Consider the following 14,995-nt stretch of genomic DNA (forward strand, 5'->3'; position numbering starts at 1 on the left):
TCTCTGTCATTCTCCCCCTCTCATTCTTGCTCTCTCTTTCCCCCCCTCTCTCCCTCTCCTCTCTCTCTCTCCCCCCTCTCTCTCTCTCTCTCTCCTCTCTCTCTCTCTCTCTCCCTCTCTCCCTCTCTCCTCTCTCCTCTCTCTCTCCTCTCTCTCTCTCTCTCTCTCTCCCTCTCCCTCTCTCTCTCCCTCTCTCTCTCTCTCCCCCTCTCCCTCTCTCTCTCTCTCTCTCCCTCTCTCTCTCTCTGGAGAGTGCTCTGTGTCAGTGTCGTTCACACTGTCCGTCTCTCAGGGCCGAGCTGATAGTAAATCCATACGTCTCCACACCCGTCTGTCCGGCTGCCGTCCTGACACTCGATCCGTCCATCTCCCTCCTCCAGGAATCGACCAGCGAGGGATCGCCCTCCTGAGGGTGGGAGGGGGGAGGAGAGGGGAGGAGGTGGGGGGCGGTGGGGAGCACGGGGAGCACGGGGGCCTTTTAATATTCCCATCTGTCATCCCGCGCTCCTCATTGTGCCCTGATTAATCTGGCTTCGTGTGCCCTGTGTGCATCTGCTGGCCTGATGGGTGTGCGTGTCAGCACTAGTTTATGTACGTAAGAGCAGAGTGAAATATCATCGTGTGTGTAGCGTGAGATCCATTCCTGGCCAGGCCGGTCCTGACCGTGGCGGAAAGCTGATGGTGACGGTACCATAGCATCTTCATCATCATCATTATCCACAGGGAAGGGGCTGCCTGTTGTAACGGAACATAAAGACTGAAGTGTAACGTAAGGTGTGATGTGCAGTGCCTGGACTTTGCGGTATGTAAGAGGGCTAATCTGGCTGTGCAGCTTGGTATTCGTGGTACTTGGGCTGAGTGCTGTGTGGTTTTATTCCACCGTGTTGCCTGGGTAATGAGGCCATTTTTAATAGCTTTGTTTTTATTGCAGAATGAATTGTGAAATGTGGTGTGATGCTGCCTATTTCTGTCCTACAGTGTGAGTGAGCGTGTTTGTGCGTCTAAAGATGGAGCCAGTGTCTCATCAGAGGGAGACCCAGAATGAAACTTTAATGAATCGTGCTATTCGTTTGGGGGAGTCGAGTGCAAGTATTGGTATTTGTCATGGCCGGCCTTACATCAGTATGTGGGCCAGGCTCGGGCGGGGGTGGGCTGGCCGACCTTGCTCCTGTGTGTCTCGTGACGTTTGATTGGTTGCTCTCCCCTTCCCTCATCCGCGTGGCCTCTCCCCGGTGTGTCTCGTGATTTCCGATTGGTCGAATTCTCCATCCTGTTGTTGGCTGCTGTGCGGACGGCTACGGTCAGGGATCATGTGCAATTGCAGCCTGTGTTCGTGTGTCTGTGTTCGTGTGTCTGTGTGTCTGTGTGTCTGTGTGTCTGTGTGTCTGTGTGTGTGTCTGTGTCTGTGTGTCTGTGTCTGTGTCTGTGTCTGTCTGTCTGTGTGTGTCTGTGTGCCGGTGCTGTGTGTGTGTGTGTCTTTCTGTGTGTGTGTGCCTGTGTGTGTCTGTGTGTGCGTGTGTCTGTGTGTCTGTGTCTGTGTGTGTGTGTCTGTGTGTCTGTGTGTCTGTGTGTGTGCGTGTGTCTGTGTCTGTGTGTGTCTGTGTGTGTCTCTCTGTGTGTGGGGCATTGCAGGTTGAGGAGTGCACACCTCGTGACTCTCAGCTGAAAGTGGTTGGGTCTGTAGGCACTGCCCCTCCCTTTTCTCTGAAGCTTCTGTTAGCCACATAGCTTTCCAGCAATTAATGAGTGTCTTCAGAGTGATGTCACTGCTCAGAAACATGCTTCGTTTCGGATTTTGATGTATGAGAGCTAATTTGTCTGTTTTATGGTATACGAGAGTTTGGCAGATAAGGGTAGACCTCCTCTCCCCATGCACATGCAGCTGTGGCACTGGAGTGTGTGACAGCGCAGAGGGCTGGGTAGGGGGGGGTGGTGGTCACACATGTGATGGCTGAGCTGTAGCTGTGGGGCCAGGTGGAGGTTTAGATGGAGATGAGAACTGTTCTTGTTCACAGGTACTGTGCTGACAGTGATGTTTGTGCTCCTACAGAAGCATGTCTGTTTGGAAATGGGGCCGTTATATGCACAGACACTGTGTGTTTGTGTGTCTGTGTGTATGTGTTTGTGCGAGCGTGTATGTCTGTGTGTATGTGTTTGTGTGAGTGTGTGTGTGTGCGTGTGTGTGTGTGCGAGAGCTTGTACTTGTGTGTGTGTGTGTGTATATATCTGTGTGTGTGCGAAAAGACTTGTTACTTGTGTGTGGTGGTTTCTGTGTGGGCGGAGCATGTCGTGTCTGCGGGCACTGTGTGTGCATGGCTGTCTCGGTCGCGCCCTGCAGGGAGGGGGCGAGCCGCGGGAGATTTGCCTGTCAAATCAGCCCGTCGCTTAATCTGTGCCGTCCCGGTGGAGCCTCGCACGGGCCCCCTCCCGCGGGGCCCTCCCTAATCGCATCCATCCACTTAATACACGCCATTAATGCAGCCGCGCTAAAAATCAGACCGTCCGCCCTCCCCTCCCCCCCCGCCTCTGCGGAGCGGTGGAACAGGCCGTGCGTGCTGGCATTCCGATGCCTCGCTGATTACATCTGCAGACGGATGTGCCCCCATCAGCCCGCCTGTGTGCCACGCCCCTGCTCCGGTGCCCCGCGCGGGTGCCCTGCGACTAACGACGCCTCCTGGTCCTGTTCAGGGCCGCTGTGCCAGCTTGCCCCGGCGCTTATCTGTGATGTAATGCTTCCTCACTCAGGCGCGCGTGTTTGTGTGCCTGGGGGGGGGGGGGGGTGAAAGCATTGTGATGTTCTCTCTGTAGTGAAATATGCCCTCTTTGCCCCTACACCCTCTCTCTCTTTCCTCCCCACTCACCTCTTCCCTCCTCCTGGCCTTGATAATAATTTAGCCTCCATCTTTTCCTCGGAGGACCTCCGCCTGCACCTGTGCGTGCGAGCTCTTCCTCTGTGGTGTGTCTGTAGACGCGCAGATGCAGGAGGTGATTTTATCGCTTTGTTCTCCTAGCGTGTGAAAGCCTCGCCGTCTTGCTCTCTCTTTCTCTCGGTCCTCCTCCGCCCTCCCCCAGTCTCTCCCCTGTGCGCTTAGTAGGTCACTTAGTTACCGATAGTGCTAATCTGTTTCGGGCCTCTGACTTTGGTAACGAGCTTTAGGCCTAATTGAGAAATCTAAAATTATCAGTCAGGAGAGACGGCTGTGACTGTGAGGCTTCTTGACATGATTTTATTTCTATTTCTGATTCCCAGCTCAGAATGTTCATGTTTAATGTATGTAGCTGCGATGTGAGGAGACACCCTCTGTGTGTGGTTTTTTTACAGTGCAGTAAAGACAGAGACGGTGAGGGTTCATTGATTAAAGAGAATTCACTGAAAAGCGAGAGAAGGATGGAGGGATGGATGGAAACGGGGAAGCATGAATTATGGAATGATATCGGCAGCAGTGTCCTATTGACAGTGTGTCATGATGGGAGTGCTGGACTCTGGGCCTTCAATGTTCACTCCACAGGGTTCTCAGCTCACATCACAGAAGCTCAGCAAGGTCACAAACCCTATAATATACCCTGTAATACGAAAGCTATAATACAGTATCTTTCAATTTTGTGCGCATAGCTGAATTATAAAGGTTTTTGTGTGGTCCTGTTCAGACCCAGGTTCAGCATGGAGGAGCTCATATCTGTGGTGTGAGCCCCACAGACCCAGGTTCAGCATGGAGGAGCTCATATCTGTGGTGTGAGCCGCTCAGACCCGTGTTCAGCATGGAGGAGCTCATATCTGTGGTGTGAGCCCCACAGACCCAGGTTCAGCATGGAGGAGCTCATATCTGTGGTGTGAGCTGCTCAGACCCTGGTTCAGCATGGAGGAGCTGATATCTGTGGTGTGAGCCGCTCAGACCCAGGTTCAGCATGGAGGAGCTCATATCTGTGGTGGGAGCCGCTCAGACCCGGGTTCAGCATGGAGGAGCTCATATCTGTGGTGTGAGCCGCTCAGACCCAGGTTCAGCATGGAGGAGCTCATATCTGTGGTGTGAGCCCTCAGACCCATGTTCAGCATGGAGGAGCTCATATCTGTGGTGTGAGCGCTCAGACCCAGGTTCAGCATGGAGGAGCTCATATCTGTGGTGTGAGCCGCTCAGACCAGGTTCAGCATGGAGGAGCTGATATCTGTGGTGTGAGCCGCTCAGACCCAGGTTCAGCATGGAGGAGCTCATATCTGTGGTGGGAGCCGCTCAGACCCAGGTTCAGCATGGAGGACTCATATCTGTGGTGTGAGCCACTCAGACCCAGGTTCAGCATGGAGGAGCTCATATCTGTGGTGGGAGCCGCTCAGACCTGGTTCAGCATGGAGGAGCTCATATCTGTGGTGGGAGCCGCTCAGACCCAGGTTCAGCATGGAGGAGCTCATATCTGTGGTGTGAGCCGCTCAGACCCAGGTTCAGCAGGGAGGAGCTCATATCTGTGGTGTGAGCCCCACAGACCCTGGTTAGGCATGGAGGAGCTCATATCTGTGGTGGGAGCCGCTCAGACCCAGGTTCAGCATGGAGGAGCTCATATCTGTGGTGGGAGCCGCTCAGACCCAGGTTCAGCATGGAGGAGCTCATATCTGTGGTGTGAGCCGCTCAGACCCAGGTTCAGCATGGAGGAGCTCATATCTGTGGTGTGAGCCGCTCAGACCCAGGTTCAGCATGGAGGAGCTCATATCTGTGGTGTGAGCCGCTCAGACCCAGGTTCAGCATGGAGGAGCTCATATCTGTGGTGTGAGCCGCTCAGACCCAGGTTCAGCATGGAGGAGCTCATATCTGTGGTGTGAGCCGCTCAGACCCAGGTTCAGCATGGAGGAGCTGATATCTGTGGTGTGAGCCGCTCAGACCCTGGTTCAGCATGGAGGAGCTCATATCTGTGGTGTGAGCCGCTCAGACCCAGGTTCAGCATGGAGGAGCTCATATCTGTGGTGTGAGCCGCTCAGACCCAGGTTCAGCATGGAGGAGCTCATATCTGTGGTGTGAGCCGCTCAGACCCAGGTTCAGCATGGAGGAGCTCATATCTGTGGTGTGAGCCGCTCAGACCCAGGTTCAGCATGGAGGAGCTCATATCTGTGGTGGGAGCCGCTCAGACCCAGGTTCAGCATGGAGGAGCTCATATCTGTGGTGTGAGCCGCTCAGACCCTGGTTCAGCATGGAGGAGCTCATATCTGTGGTGTGAACCACTCAGACCCAGGTTCAGCATGGAGGAGCTCATATCTGTGGTGGGAGCCGCTCACACCCTGGGTCACGCTGGGCTGGTGTGGTTCCGGGGGCCTGGCGATGTGTCTGGGGGCCCCCTGCTCTGCGGGTCGGGGCCCCTTGGTGGAGAGGGTAGCCGGTGCGCTGGGCGAGTCTGGACCTGGCGCTGAGCTCTGCTGGCACGTCCCCCAACGCCCCCCCAGCCCGTCTGCTATCGCCTCTGTATCTGATCAGGATTCAGGGCCTGCCCCCTGAGCCAGCACAGCCTGCAGCGATGGAGTGTGTGAGTGTGTGAGTGTGTGAGTGTGTGAGTGTGTGAGTGTGTGCGAGTGTGCGAGTGTGCGAGTGTGTGAGAGTGTGAGAGTGTGAGAGTGTGAGAGTGTGAGAGTGTGAGTGTGTGAGAGAGTGTGTGTGAGAGTGTGTGTGAGAGTGTGAGAGTGTGAGAGTGTGTGAGTGTGTACGCTTACAGGTGTGGCCAGTGTCTCGCCAGAGAAAAGCCCAGAATTTCTTTTTCATCAATATTGTTTGATTTGTTGATTATTTTTTGGTATAGTTACATTTTTACATACATTTTGTAAAAATGCTTACAAGCAGACCTGGGCCAAATGCGTATTTGTTTTGGATTCAAATACTTTTCTGTGCTCTGTTGATCTTGCCTGGTGCAACTTAGCCTGCCAGTATTACCAGAAGGTGGGGTTTGCACTTTTTGACAGTATTTCATTGGTTCAAATACACCAGACAAGATCAGTAAAGCGTGGAAAAGTATTTGAATCCAAAAAAAATACGTATTTGACCCAGGTCTGCTTAGAAAGTGTATTTTCACACGTGTTTATGCTTATTTTACCCTTTTTTCGGGGTTTCTAGCTCAGGAACATAAGTGCACTGCATCAGCCACTGGCGCCAATGCAGTGTGTGTCTGTCTCGCTCATTTCTGTGTGAATGTGTCCCTGTCTCGGAGAAGCTTTATGAGCCTACTCTGTGGACAAATGTTCACATACCTAGCCGTTCTATTTTAGCTGTTTCTCAGACCCGTACAGTTCCAGCAGTCAGTGTGTCGTCTGGAAAAAAGGACCTTCCTCTCACCTGCCATGCTGCAGAACAGACGTTTCTTTCATGTGATCTCCTTTACTGAAACATTTTATGTGGGGCTGTGAGACATTGGATGCCGTAGAGGATGTATACTGATTTCATTTTAAGCCTTTTAATCGCTTGTTTTTTATTTTGAAAAGAAAAGAAAAATAAACAATTATGTGGTATTGATAGTCTGTTTATTGTATGAATTCCTATGGATGATTTTCACTGAACCAAATCATTCTTAGGGACAGCAATATGATGCTATTGAATGGAGAGAGGGAGAGAGGGAGAGAGGGATGACCAAGAAAAAGGGACAGAGAGAGACCTTTAACCTTTGATTTCCCTCTATTTTAACAGTTAAATGAGAAAACAATTCTTGTTACACATATGTTTCAAACATAAAAATTAAGAAAACCAATAGAATCAAAACAAAAACACAAAGATTACAACCAAAAACCCCACACACACAAAAATAAAAAAAATCAACCCACCCAAAAGAAAAACAAATAAATGAAAGTTAAAGAATACACACTCCATGCCTACTACAAACCACAGGAAAAAACTATAGCCCCTTAAACTGTAATTTAAGTAATTATAACTGTACAAACCAATACTAATCTAGGCCATTGGAAACAGTCATGTAATGACCACAGACTTCATGGAACGCACTTATTGTACCCGTCCTCCACACACACACATACACACACACACTGCCATGCTCTTCTAAGCCCCTCATAGGCCTTTGTCTTTCCTGCGTATGGGAGAGGGAGGTGTACAGTGAGGGCAGAATGATTATCAGAGCTGAGGAGAGCTGGGCTCATCTGCAGACACTCACTCAGCCATACTATTGGATCAAGCGTCTAGCACAGGCTGGGAAAAATGCTAATATTCCTCAGTAATAGCAGACTCACAGGAAGCAGGGTGAGGAAGCCTGCTAAGCTAACATAGGTTGCTGCACTTCAGGCTACTTCATGCGAGGGGTATCCGAATCAGCAGCCTGTGGGCTTGTCCAGCATGTCAGATTTATTGCTTCAATCTTCGCTCTTTGTGTAGTATTTAGTTTGCCCAGTCATTACACGTTTACTTTTCTTTCAATTAGAATTTCTTATTGAGATTAAATGTATTTTACTGCTGTCCTTTTAAGAGCTGCACTAGTGTAAATGTGTTCAGCTAATTAACTAATTGAAGCAGTTTGGCTTTGTCAAGTAACAGGCTGTACCATGTTGTGTTCTGTGTGTGCGTGTGTGTGAGTGTGAGTGTGTGTGTGTGTGTTAGTGCTGAGCGATTAATGTTTTTGAGAATTTTTTTGTTATTTTGTCATTTGTTTTGGAAAACGATTTTTTCTTTGATTTTTTAAAAAGAAATATGAATGTACCATGAAATAAGTAATGACAATTTGAAATTCTTTTTGATTCGTTTTTATTGAAATGTTAAATGCTACCTTTTAAATAAGAGCTTTGAAACTTTCAGTCTATTTTCAAAGGCTCTAATGTTGCGACTGCACATTACAGGAAATCACTAACATAAATTATCAGTGTTCTTTAAAAATATATATGAATTTCATGTGTGTTTATTTCATTTTTTTAATTTGTTGACTTTATCTCCCTTACTATTGGCTCTGGAAGTAACAGGATTTTCTCACATCGAACGCTACCAGTCTACTATTTCCAGTGTTCCTCATCAGACACTTTAGCAAGCAACTAGTAATTTTGACAAATTTCGCGCATGCATTTGTGTGCATGTGTGCATGTGTGCATGTGTGCATGTGTGCATGTGTGCGCGTGTGCGCGTGTGCGCGTGTGCGTGTGTGCATGTGTGTCTAACACATCTCTATCTATGCGTCTGTCCAACTTTCTCCACCCTGCCAATGCACTTTGCATATGTGGGGATTAGGAGAGGTAGGGAAATGGCACCCCCTCCAGGTCAGAAGGGAAACTTGTTCTGTCTGCGCTCTGTCCCTCATAATCTCTCCCCTCCTCTCTTAATCCAGCCATTCCACACTGTCTCTCCCTTAATCCCCGGCCCCTAATCGCCACCCTGGGCAATGCTGCCCCGATAGACGGTGTGGAGCAGTTTGGTGGCGTGTGTGTCTGCGCCTGCGTCTGTGTGTGTGTGTGTGTGTGCGTGCGCGTGTGTCTCTGTGTGTGTGTGTGTGTGTGTGTGTGTCTCAGTGTGTGTGTGTGTGTGGTGTGTCGTGTGTGTGTGTGTGTGTGTGTGTGGTGTGTGTGTGTGTGTGTTCGTGGTCTGTGTGTGTGGGGTGTGCGCGCTGGCAGGTGGTTTGTGGCATGGCCAGTGGGGTGTGGAGCGCTGCGAGTGAGAGACTGCCAAGTGGGTAATGCCTGCTAAACTCACTAATATAATAAATATAATAAATATTCATTTGTTACTATTATTACATCTTCAGAAAGCCGCTTTGGACTCGATGAGTTGCTCAGTCTGTTGGAGCTATGTGCCAAACCCCTGCCACCCCCCCCCCACCCCCACCCAGCAGCAGATTGCAGATTGTCTGTGAATTAGTAGTCCACGACCTGCCAGACTGGATGACTTTAATCTGTGTGCGTGCGCGTGTCTGTGCGCGCATGCGTGTGAATAAGAGCACTGTGCCGGTGTGTGTACGCTTTCAGTTCCTTGTCAGTGTGCCTGTGTGCTGGGAATCTGTGCTTGTGTTCCTGCAGTGTCTGTAGACCCGTACAGCGTGTTTGGCCTGAGCGTTCGGTCTGGAAGACGTTGTCAGTGGTGACGCAGCAGAACGGAAGTAGAGGCTCTGCTGGGAACACATTCCTGAAATATCAGAGGCGGGGGGGGGGTTGAGAGAGCAGGGAAGGGGAAGTTACCGCCATGCTCACCCGTCTGAGTCCGTCTTAAAGACACCGCGGGCCCAGACTCGTGGATATGCACACACATGCTAACACACATATACACACATATACACTCAAACGCAAAGCAGACAGTTGGCATATTTTGCCATGCTTTTTTATTGATGTGCTTTTTAAACCTTTCACTTGTGAGTCTCGGTTGACTTGTTCCATTGTGTTCAGGGGTAAATATTGCGTGAGTAGCGATTCATCCGGGTTTTATAGTGCTACTGTCTCGTCACAGCAGAAAGCTGATGGAAGGTGCGACCAGCAGACAGGGCCAGCCAGAGTAAAAACATTTATGCGAATTTCTACAGCTCTGTGGGTGTGGGGGAGAAAAAAGCTTTCTGAGTTCTGTGAGAATGATATTGTGCACGTTTCATTTGTGAATGCTGGGGTGTGAAGCCACAGGCCCTGATGAATGCAGCGTGCTTTCTCTGCGTGGTGCAGATGGGAGCTGTGCGGTGGTAGAGCCGGTCAGTTGCAGGGAAGAAGCTTGCCTAAAGAACTTAATGCGTGAGAAAATCTGTGTCCTGCTCCACGCCATCGGCTGAAGCATGCATTCCGACCCTGGTGCCCTGCACAGCCCTATGGGCTTCCTGCGAGCGGAGAAACTGCCTAGTGTGTTGTACGCGCAGGAGAAACTGCCAAGTGTGTCTGTACTGCTGCACAAGGGGAACTGCCTAAGTTCGTGAGAAGCCTGCTGCAGCGGAGAACGCCTAGTGTGTCTGTACTCGCAGCGGAGGAACTGCCCTAAGGTGTGTCTGTACTGCTGCAGGAGGGGAACTGCCTAAGTGTGTGTCTGTACCTGCTGCAGCGGAGGGACGAACTGCCCTAGTGTGGACCTGTGGATGTAGTGTGCTGTACCTGCTGCAGCGTAGAGGGAACTGCCCTAGTGTGTGTCTGTACCTGCTGCAGCGAGAGGGGAAACTGCCCTAGTGTGTGTGTCTGTACTGCTGGCAGCGGGGGGAAGACTGCCCTACAGATGTGTGTCTGACCTGCTGCTGTACAGTAGGGAAACTGCCTAAGTGTGTGTCTGTACCTGCTGCAGCGAGAGGGAAACTGCCCTAATGTGTGTCTGTACTGCTGCAGCGAGAGGGGAAACTGCCCTAAGTGTGTGTCTGTACCTGCTGCAGCGAGAGGGGAAACTGCCCTAAGTGTGTGTCTGTACCTGCTGCAGCGAGAGGGGAAACTGCCCTAAGTGTGTGTCTGTACCTGCTGCAGCGAGAGGGGAAACTGCCCTAAGTGTGTGTCTGTACCTGCTGCAGCGAGAGGGGAAACTGCCCTAAGTGTGTGTCTGTACCTGCTGCAGCGAGAGGGGAAACTGCCCTAAGTGTGTGTCTGTACCTGCTGCAGTGGCCATTTGTGTTCCTGCAGGTTCGGTTGTGTTTCAGACTGCATAGCTGAGAGTGTGTATGCATGGAGAGCAGTGGTGCTGATGATGCTGTGTGTGAAGGTGTGTGTGTGTGTGTGTGTGTGTATAATGCTTGCTTGATTGTGAGCATGTGCGTGCATATGTGCATGTATGTGACAGCACATGCATGGAATCTGTGTGTGTGTGTGTGTTTGGGCAGTGGGTGTGTGTGTGTGTGTGTGTGTGTGTTCAAGGATTTCTGGAACATGGCAGACATGGCAGACGCCAGCTGCATCTTGTTTTACCTAGTGGAGATAATGATGGTGCTGTTCCTGCTCCGGCACGTCTTAGTCTGGTTGTGTGTGTGTGTGTGTGTGTTTGGGCAGTGTGTGTGTGTGTTTGGGCAGCGGGTGTGTGTGTCTGTGTGTTTGGGCAGCGGGTGTGGTTGCTGATGAGGTAGCACACCTCACAGCTGCTCATGACGTCTGCAAACCTGTATAGCATATATAACACATTATGTACACACACACCTTTCCAGTGAAATGATCTCATTACTGTTAGTGGTGTAACCTCAGATCCCATGAAAAGAGCCGTCTGTGTCTCTGCTTGCCTCTGTAAATGGTGACTGAATGGCGAGATGTAAAATGGGTTTACATTTCTACAAGAGTGTAAAACTGCTCAACAGAAGCTTCAACAAATTCACTTTAATTTTCCGTGCTCTTAAACTCATTGAACCATAAACCAAGGAATGGAGGAGAGTGCAAGTTTCCCCCTCTGCTAAGGGCGGCTTTGTATTGATCAGTAACATTCAGGAGTGGCAGTTTCCCATGCTGGTGCGCAGCCAGGGCTAAATCTGTGGACAATAACCGTGTGTGTGTGAGTGACAGTGTTAATGCGGTTGTTGGCTGCAGGTACAGCATGGCGGGCGCTCCCTTGCTCTGCAGCGCTGCGCGGCCGGGTGCTCCTGGCCCTGCGGGGAGGAGAGCATGTAGAGGCGGTCCGGGGAGGGGGGGGGGGGGGGAGCGGGGGATTAGCGCGGCGAGCGCAGACGTAGCCGCGGGCGGCGTGCCGGTCTCCACCCGCCCGCTCCCTCTCCATCGCCACCGGGCTCTTTGCATGGGATGCAAAGTGAGATGGGAGGGAAAGGATGTAACGTGAGCGTGTGTGTGTGTGTGTGTGCGCCTGCCTGTGTGTGTGTGTGTGTGCGTGTGTGTGGGCATGCGTATGAGTGTGTGTGTTTGTGTATGTGCGTCTGTATGCACGTGGGTGCGGGGATGTGTGTGTGTGTGGGTGCGTGTGCGTGTGTGTGCATGTGTGCGCCTTTCTTGAAAATACTTGGTAACCAGGTAGGACTGACTTCAGACATAAAACACTGATTTAAGCTGAATCCATAACAAGATGAGAGAGAAAGAGGAAGGGAGAAGGAGAGGGAGGGCTGGGGGGCTGGGGGGCTGGGGGGCTGGAGGGCTGGGGGCTGGGGGGCTGGGGGGCTGGGGGGCTGGGGGGCTGGGGGCTGGAGGGCTGGGGTCCAGGTGATGAAGCCCCTCTGGAGAATGGAGACCAGTGATGGCAACCAGTGAGAAATGGGGCGGAATGCAGGAGGTAATGAACTGCCTATCAGAAACGACTGAGCTGCGACGCCGTTTCCCTTACGCACTTTAATTTAGAGAGTGCTGTCATCGCGTACGGAAACGCCTTTGGCCAATCTCTCCCTCGGGTGAGGAGAGTGATGGGAGATCTGATCCCCCTGCCTCTCTCCACCTTGTCTGATGAGTCTGGGTGACCTCTGACCCCTCGCACCGTGATGTCAGGGAGAGGGGGCTGATCCTCGGGCCTACCGGGTGTGCTGCAGTGGGCACACGTCTAATGAAATGTCATCGGAACTGTGACTCACTAAAAATCCCCCTTTCTGTACTGCAGAGTGGTGCTGTTTCAGTTCCTCTGCCCTTCTCTCACTCTGCTGCTATTACTCAGCTCTCCTTCCAGCACCTCAAGCCTTCTACCATTATCTGTACCATAGCAGTACTCTCCTCCTCTCTGCAGCTCTCCTCTGTTTTCTTCTGTTCCCTGCTCTCTCCTCCTCTCCCCTGCTCTCTGCAGCTCTCTCCTGCTCTCTTATATTGCTCCTTCAGTAATGGTGTATCCCCTGTGTGGGGCTGAGTTGAAGTGGGCCAAGGTCTCCATGGTAGCCAGTATACCCTGGTTTCCTGTAGTGTGTCCTTGCACTGATTCAGTTCCAAATGTATTGCAAATTCAATTGTCTGCTGGGCTTAAAGCTAGTTCATGAGAAAGTATTTACAGTAGCATTTAGAGCAATCATTATTTCTTCATTTTCATCATTTCTTCACAAAATTTAAGATCTTTTTTGCAAGTGTGGGTGGGGGTGGTGGTATTGTTGAATTTCTTTTGCCTTATGCTGTGACCACTAGCTGAACTGGCTATGAACTGCGTTGTTTTTTTTGGGTACTGAGCCAGTCAGTGGCAGACGTTGTACTTTGCTAAAGTGATGTTCTTTGCGGGCGCGTTATATGAGGAATCGCAGTGCAGCGCATGGCCGCCCCATTGTCCCCGAGCGGCCGGGCCTGGCTGCCTCTGTTCGGCCGGGCCTGGCTGCCTCTGTTCGGCCGGGCCTGGCTGCCTCTGCTCGGCCGGGCCTGGCTCCCTCTGTTCGCGTGTACTTGTCGGTCGCCGGGCCTGGTTTGGCGGCCGGCTGGCGTGTCAGACGTGCTGCTAAGCCTGATGCTCGGCGGGCGGCGTTATGTGGGAATGCGTGCGCGATGGCCGGCCATTGTCCCGAGCGGCCGGGCCTGGCTGCCTCTGTTCGGCCGGGCCTGGCTGCCTCTGTTCGGCCTGGCCTCTCTCAAACCGCGGCCTGTGTGCGTTGTCACGGTTACGTGTCCCGGGGTCGCACAGGGCCGTGGGTTGGCAGGGCTGGCCGGGGATCACAGACGTGCGACGATCACCCGGATTGCAGCATCGAGGGGGGGGTGGGGGGTTATGGGGGGATGGGGGCGTAGGGAAGGGGAGGGGGAAAGAGGGAACGCAACAAAGGGCTAGGGGAAAGGTCTGAAAGAGGGGAGGAGGGAGGAAGCGGTTCAAAGAGGGGTGCTGTTTGTCGGAGCTGAATGAGTGCTATCTTTCTCAGAACCGAGGGGAGCGGAGGACTGTGCTCTCTCTCTCTCTCTCTCTCTCTCTCTCTCTCTCTCTCTCTCTCTCTGTGTGTCTCTCTCTCTCTCTCTCTCTCTCTCTCTCTCTCTCTCTCTCTCTCTCTCTCTCTCTCTGTTCTCTCTCTCTCTCTCTCTGTGTCTCTCTTCTCTCTCTCTCTCTCTCTCTCTCTCTCTCTGTGTCTGTCTCTCTCTCTCTCTCTCTCTCTCTCTCTGTCTCTCTCTTCCCCTCTCCTCCACTCTCCCTCTCTTTCACCTCTCCTGCCCCCTGCTGGCTTGATAGCGATGTGCTCCATAGTCAGTTCAGGCCCTGCAGGTGACCCCATCAGGCCATTCACACTGTGTTTGTGCTCTGTGCTTTTATCTGTGGTTCTGGAGAAATGTCTGAGAAATCTAATACAAAATATTTTAGTTCCCTTTTCAAATTCAGCATATGATATAGCTATCACTTAAAAATGTTGTGTAGATGAGTGTGCTTGAGGGAGTGGGAGAGCAGGAGAGATGGAGGGGTGGAGGAGAGGTCATGCCAGGGTGAAACGGGTTGTGTTGTGTGTAAATTTGACCGTGTCGTAGGTTGTGGGGACACGAAGGAGTAAATATGTCAGAGTGTTATGCAGTCAGCTCAAAGCTGTGCTGTATGGGAGATGTTTGGGGAGTTAAGGTTGAAATGCATTGTGGGTATTGTCCTCCTGGGGTGGGGAGAGAGGAGGAGTGAGTGGTGCAGGCGGAGAAACACAAGACATTCTCAGGAGCCCTCACACACACACACACACGCTCACACACGCACACACACACACACACGCTCACACACGCACGCACGCACACACACACACAGTCAAACACACACACACTCAGACTCATCCTCCGTGGATTGCCGTTGTTTGCCCTGTTTCCAGGTGCTGAAAGGTGCACTGTCATTATGGCTCTGAAGTGCGTGGGCACGTTGAACACAGTGTGCTGCTCTGTTGCCTCAAAGGCTTCTGGGAAGGGTCTGTCTAGAGGAGCTAATTGCTTGGGTCCCTTGAGTGGGGCGGGGGGGCTGATTAAAAAAAGATTTTCTGTGTAAATATGTGCTGTTGGCAGAAAGCGCTCCTGGCCTGTGGAGACGGAAGGGAAGGGGCAGAGCTGACCGCAGCGGGGTGAGCAGCCTGTGTCGCAGGCTGCTGCTCAATCAATACCCCAGTTCCTGATCAGGTAGTTCTCTCTCCCCGCTGCAGTCCCCTGACCGCCCCTGATCTCTGCTGCAGAGGAGAGAGACGGGGGGGTCGTAATCATCGGACCGGCCTCCCTGTCCTCTCTGCCTGACCCCCGTGCACCACCAGGGCG

The 14,995-nt window shown here is 51.9% G+C and overlaps 1 protein-coding gene and 1 long non-coding RNA gene across 8 annotated transcripts in view; one reads left to right on the forward strand and one right to left on the reverse strand.

Annotated features, from left to right (window-relative positions):
* Positions 1–14,621, reverse strand: part of LOC135261225 (uncharacterized) — a 96,067-nt gene extending 81,446 nt beyond the window's left edge. Inside the window, exon 1 of the long non-coding RNA XR_010331857.1 lies at positions 14,433–14,621. This is a non-coding gene — a long non-coding RNA (uncharacterized LOC135261225). The remainder of the gene's footprint in view (positions 1–14,432) is intronic.
* The window catches only part of LOC135261212 (microtubule-actin cross-linking factor 1-like), a 97,148-nt gene that overhangs the window by 17,130 nt on the left and 65,023 nt on the right, over positions 1–14,995 (forward strand). The gene's annotated exons all lie outside the window — the stretch shown is intronic.

The sequence above is a fragment of the Anguilla rostrata genome, chromosome 8 (assembly GCF_018555375.3).
Source record: "Anguilla rostrata isolate EN2019 chromosome 8, ASM1855537v3, whole genome shotgun sequence".
Taxonomy (NCBI): Eukaryota; Metazoa; Chordata; class Actinopteri; order Anguilliformes; family Anguillidae; genus Anguilla; species Anguilla rostrata.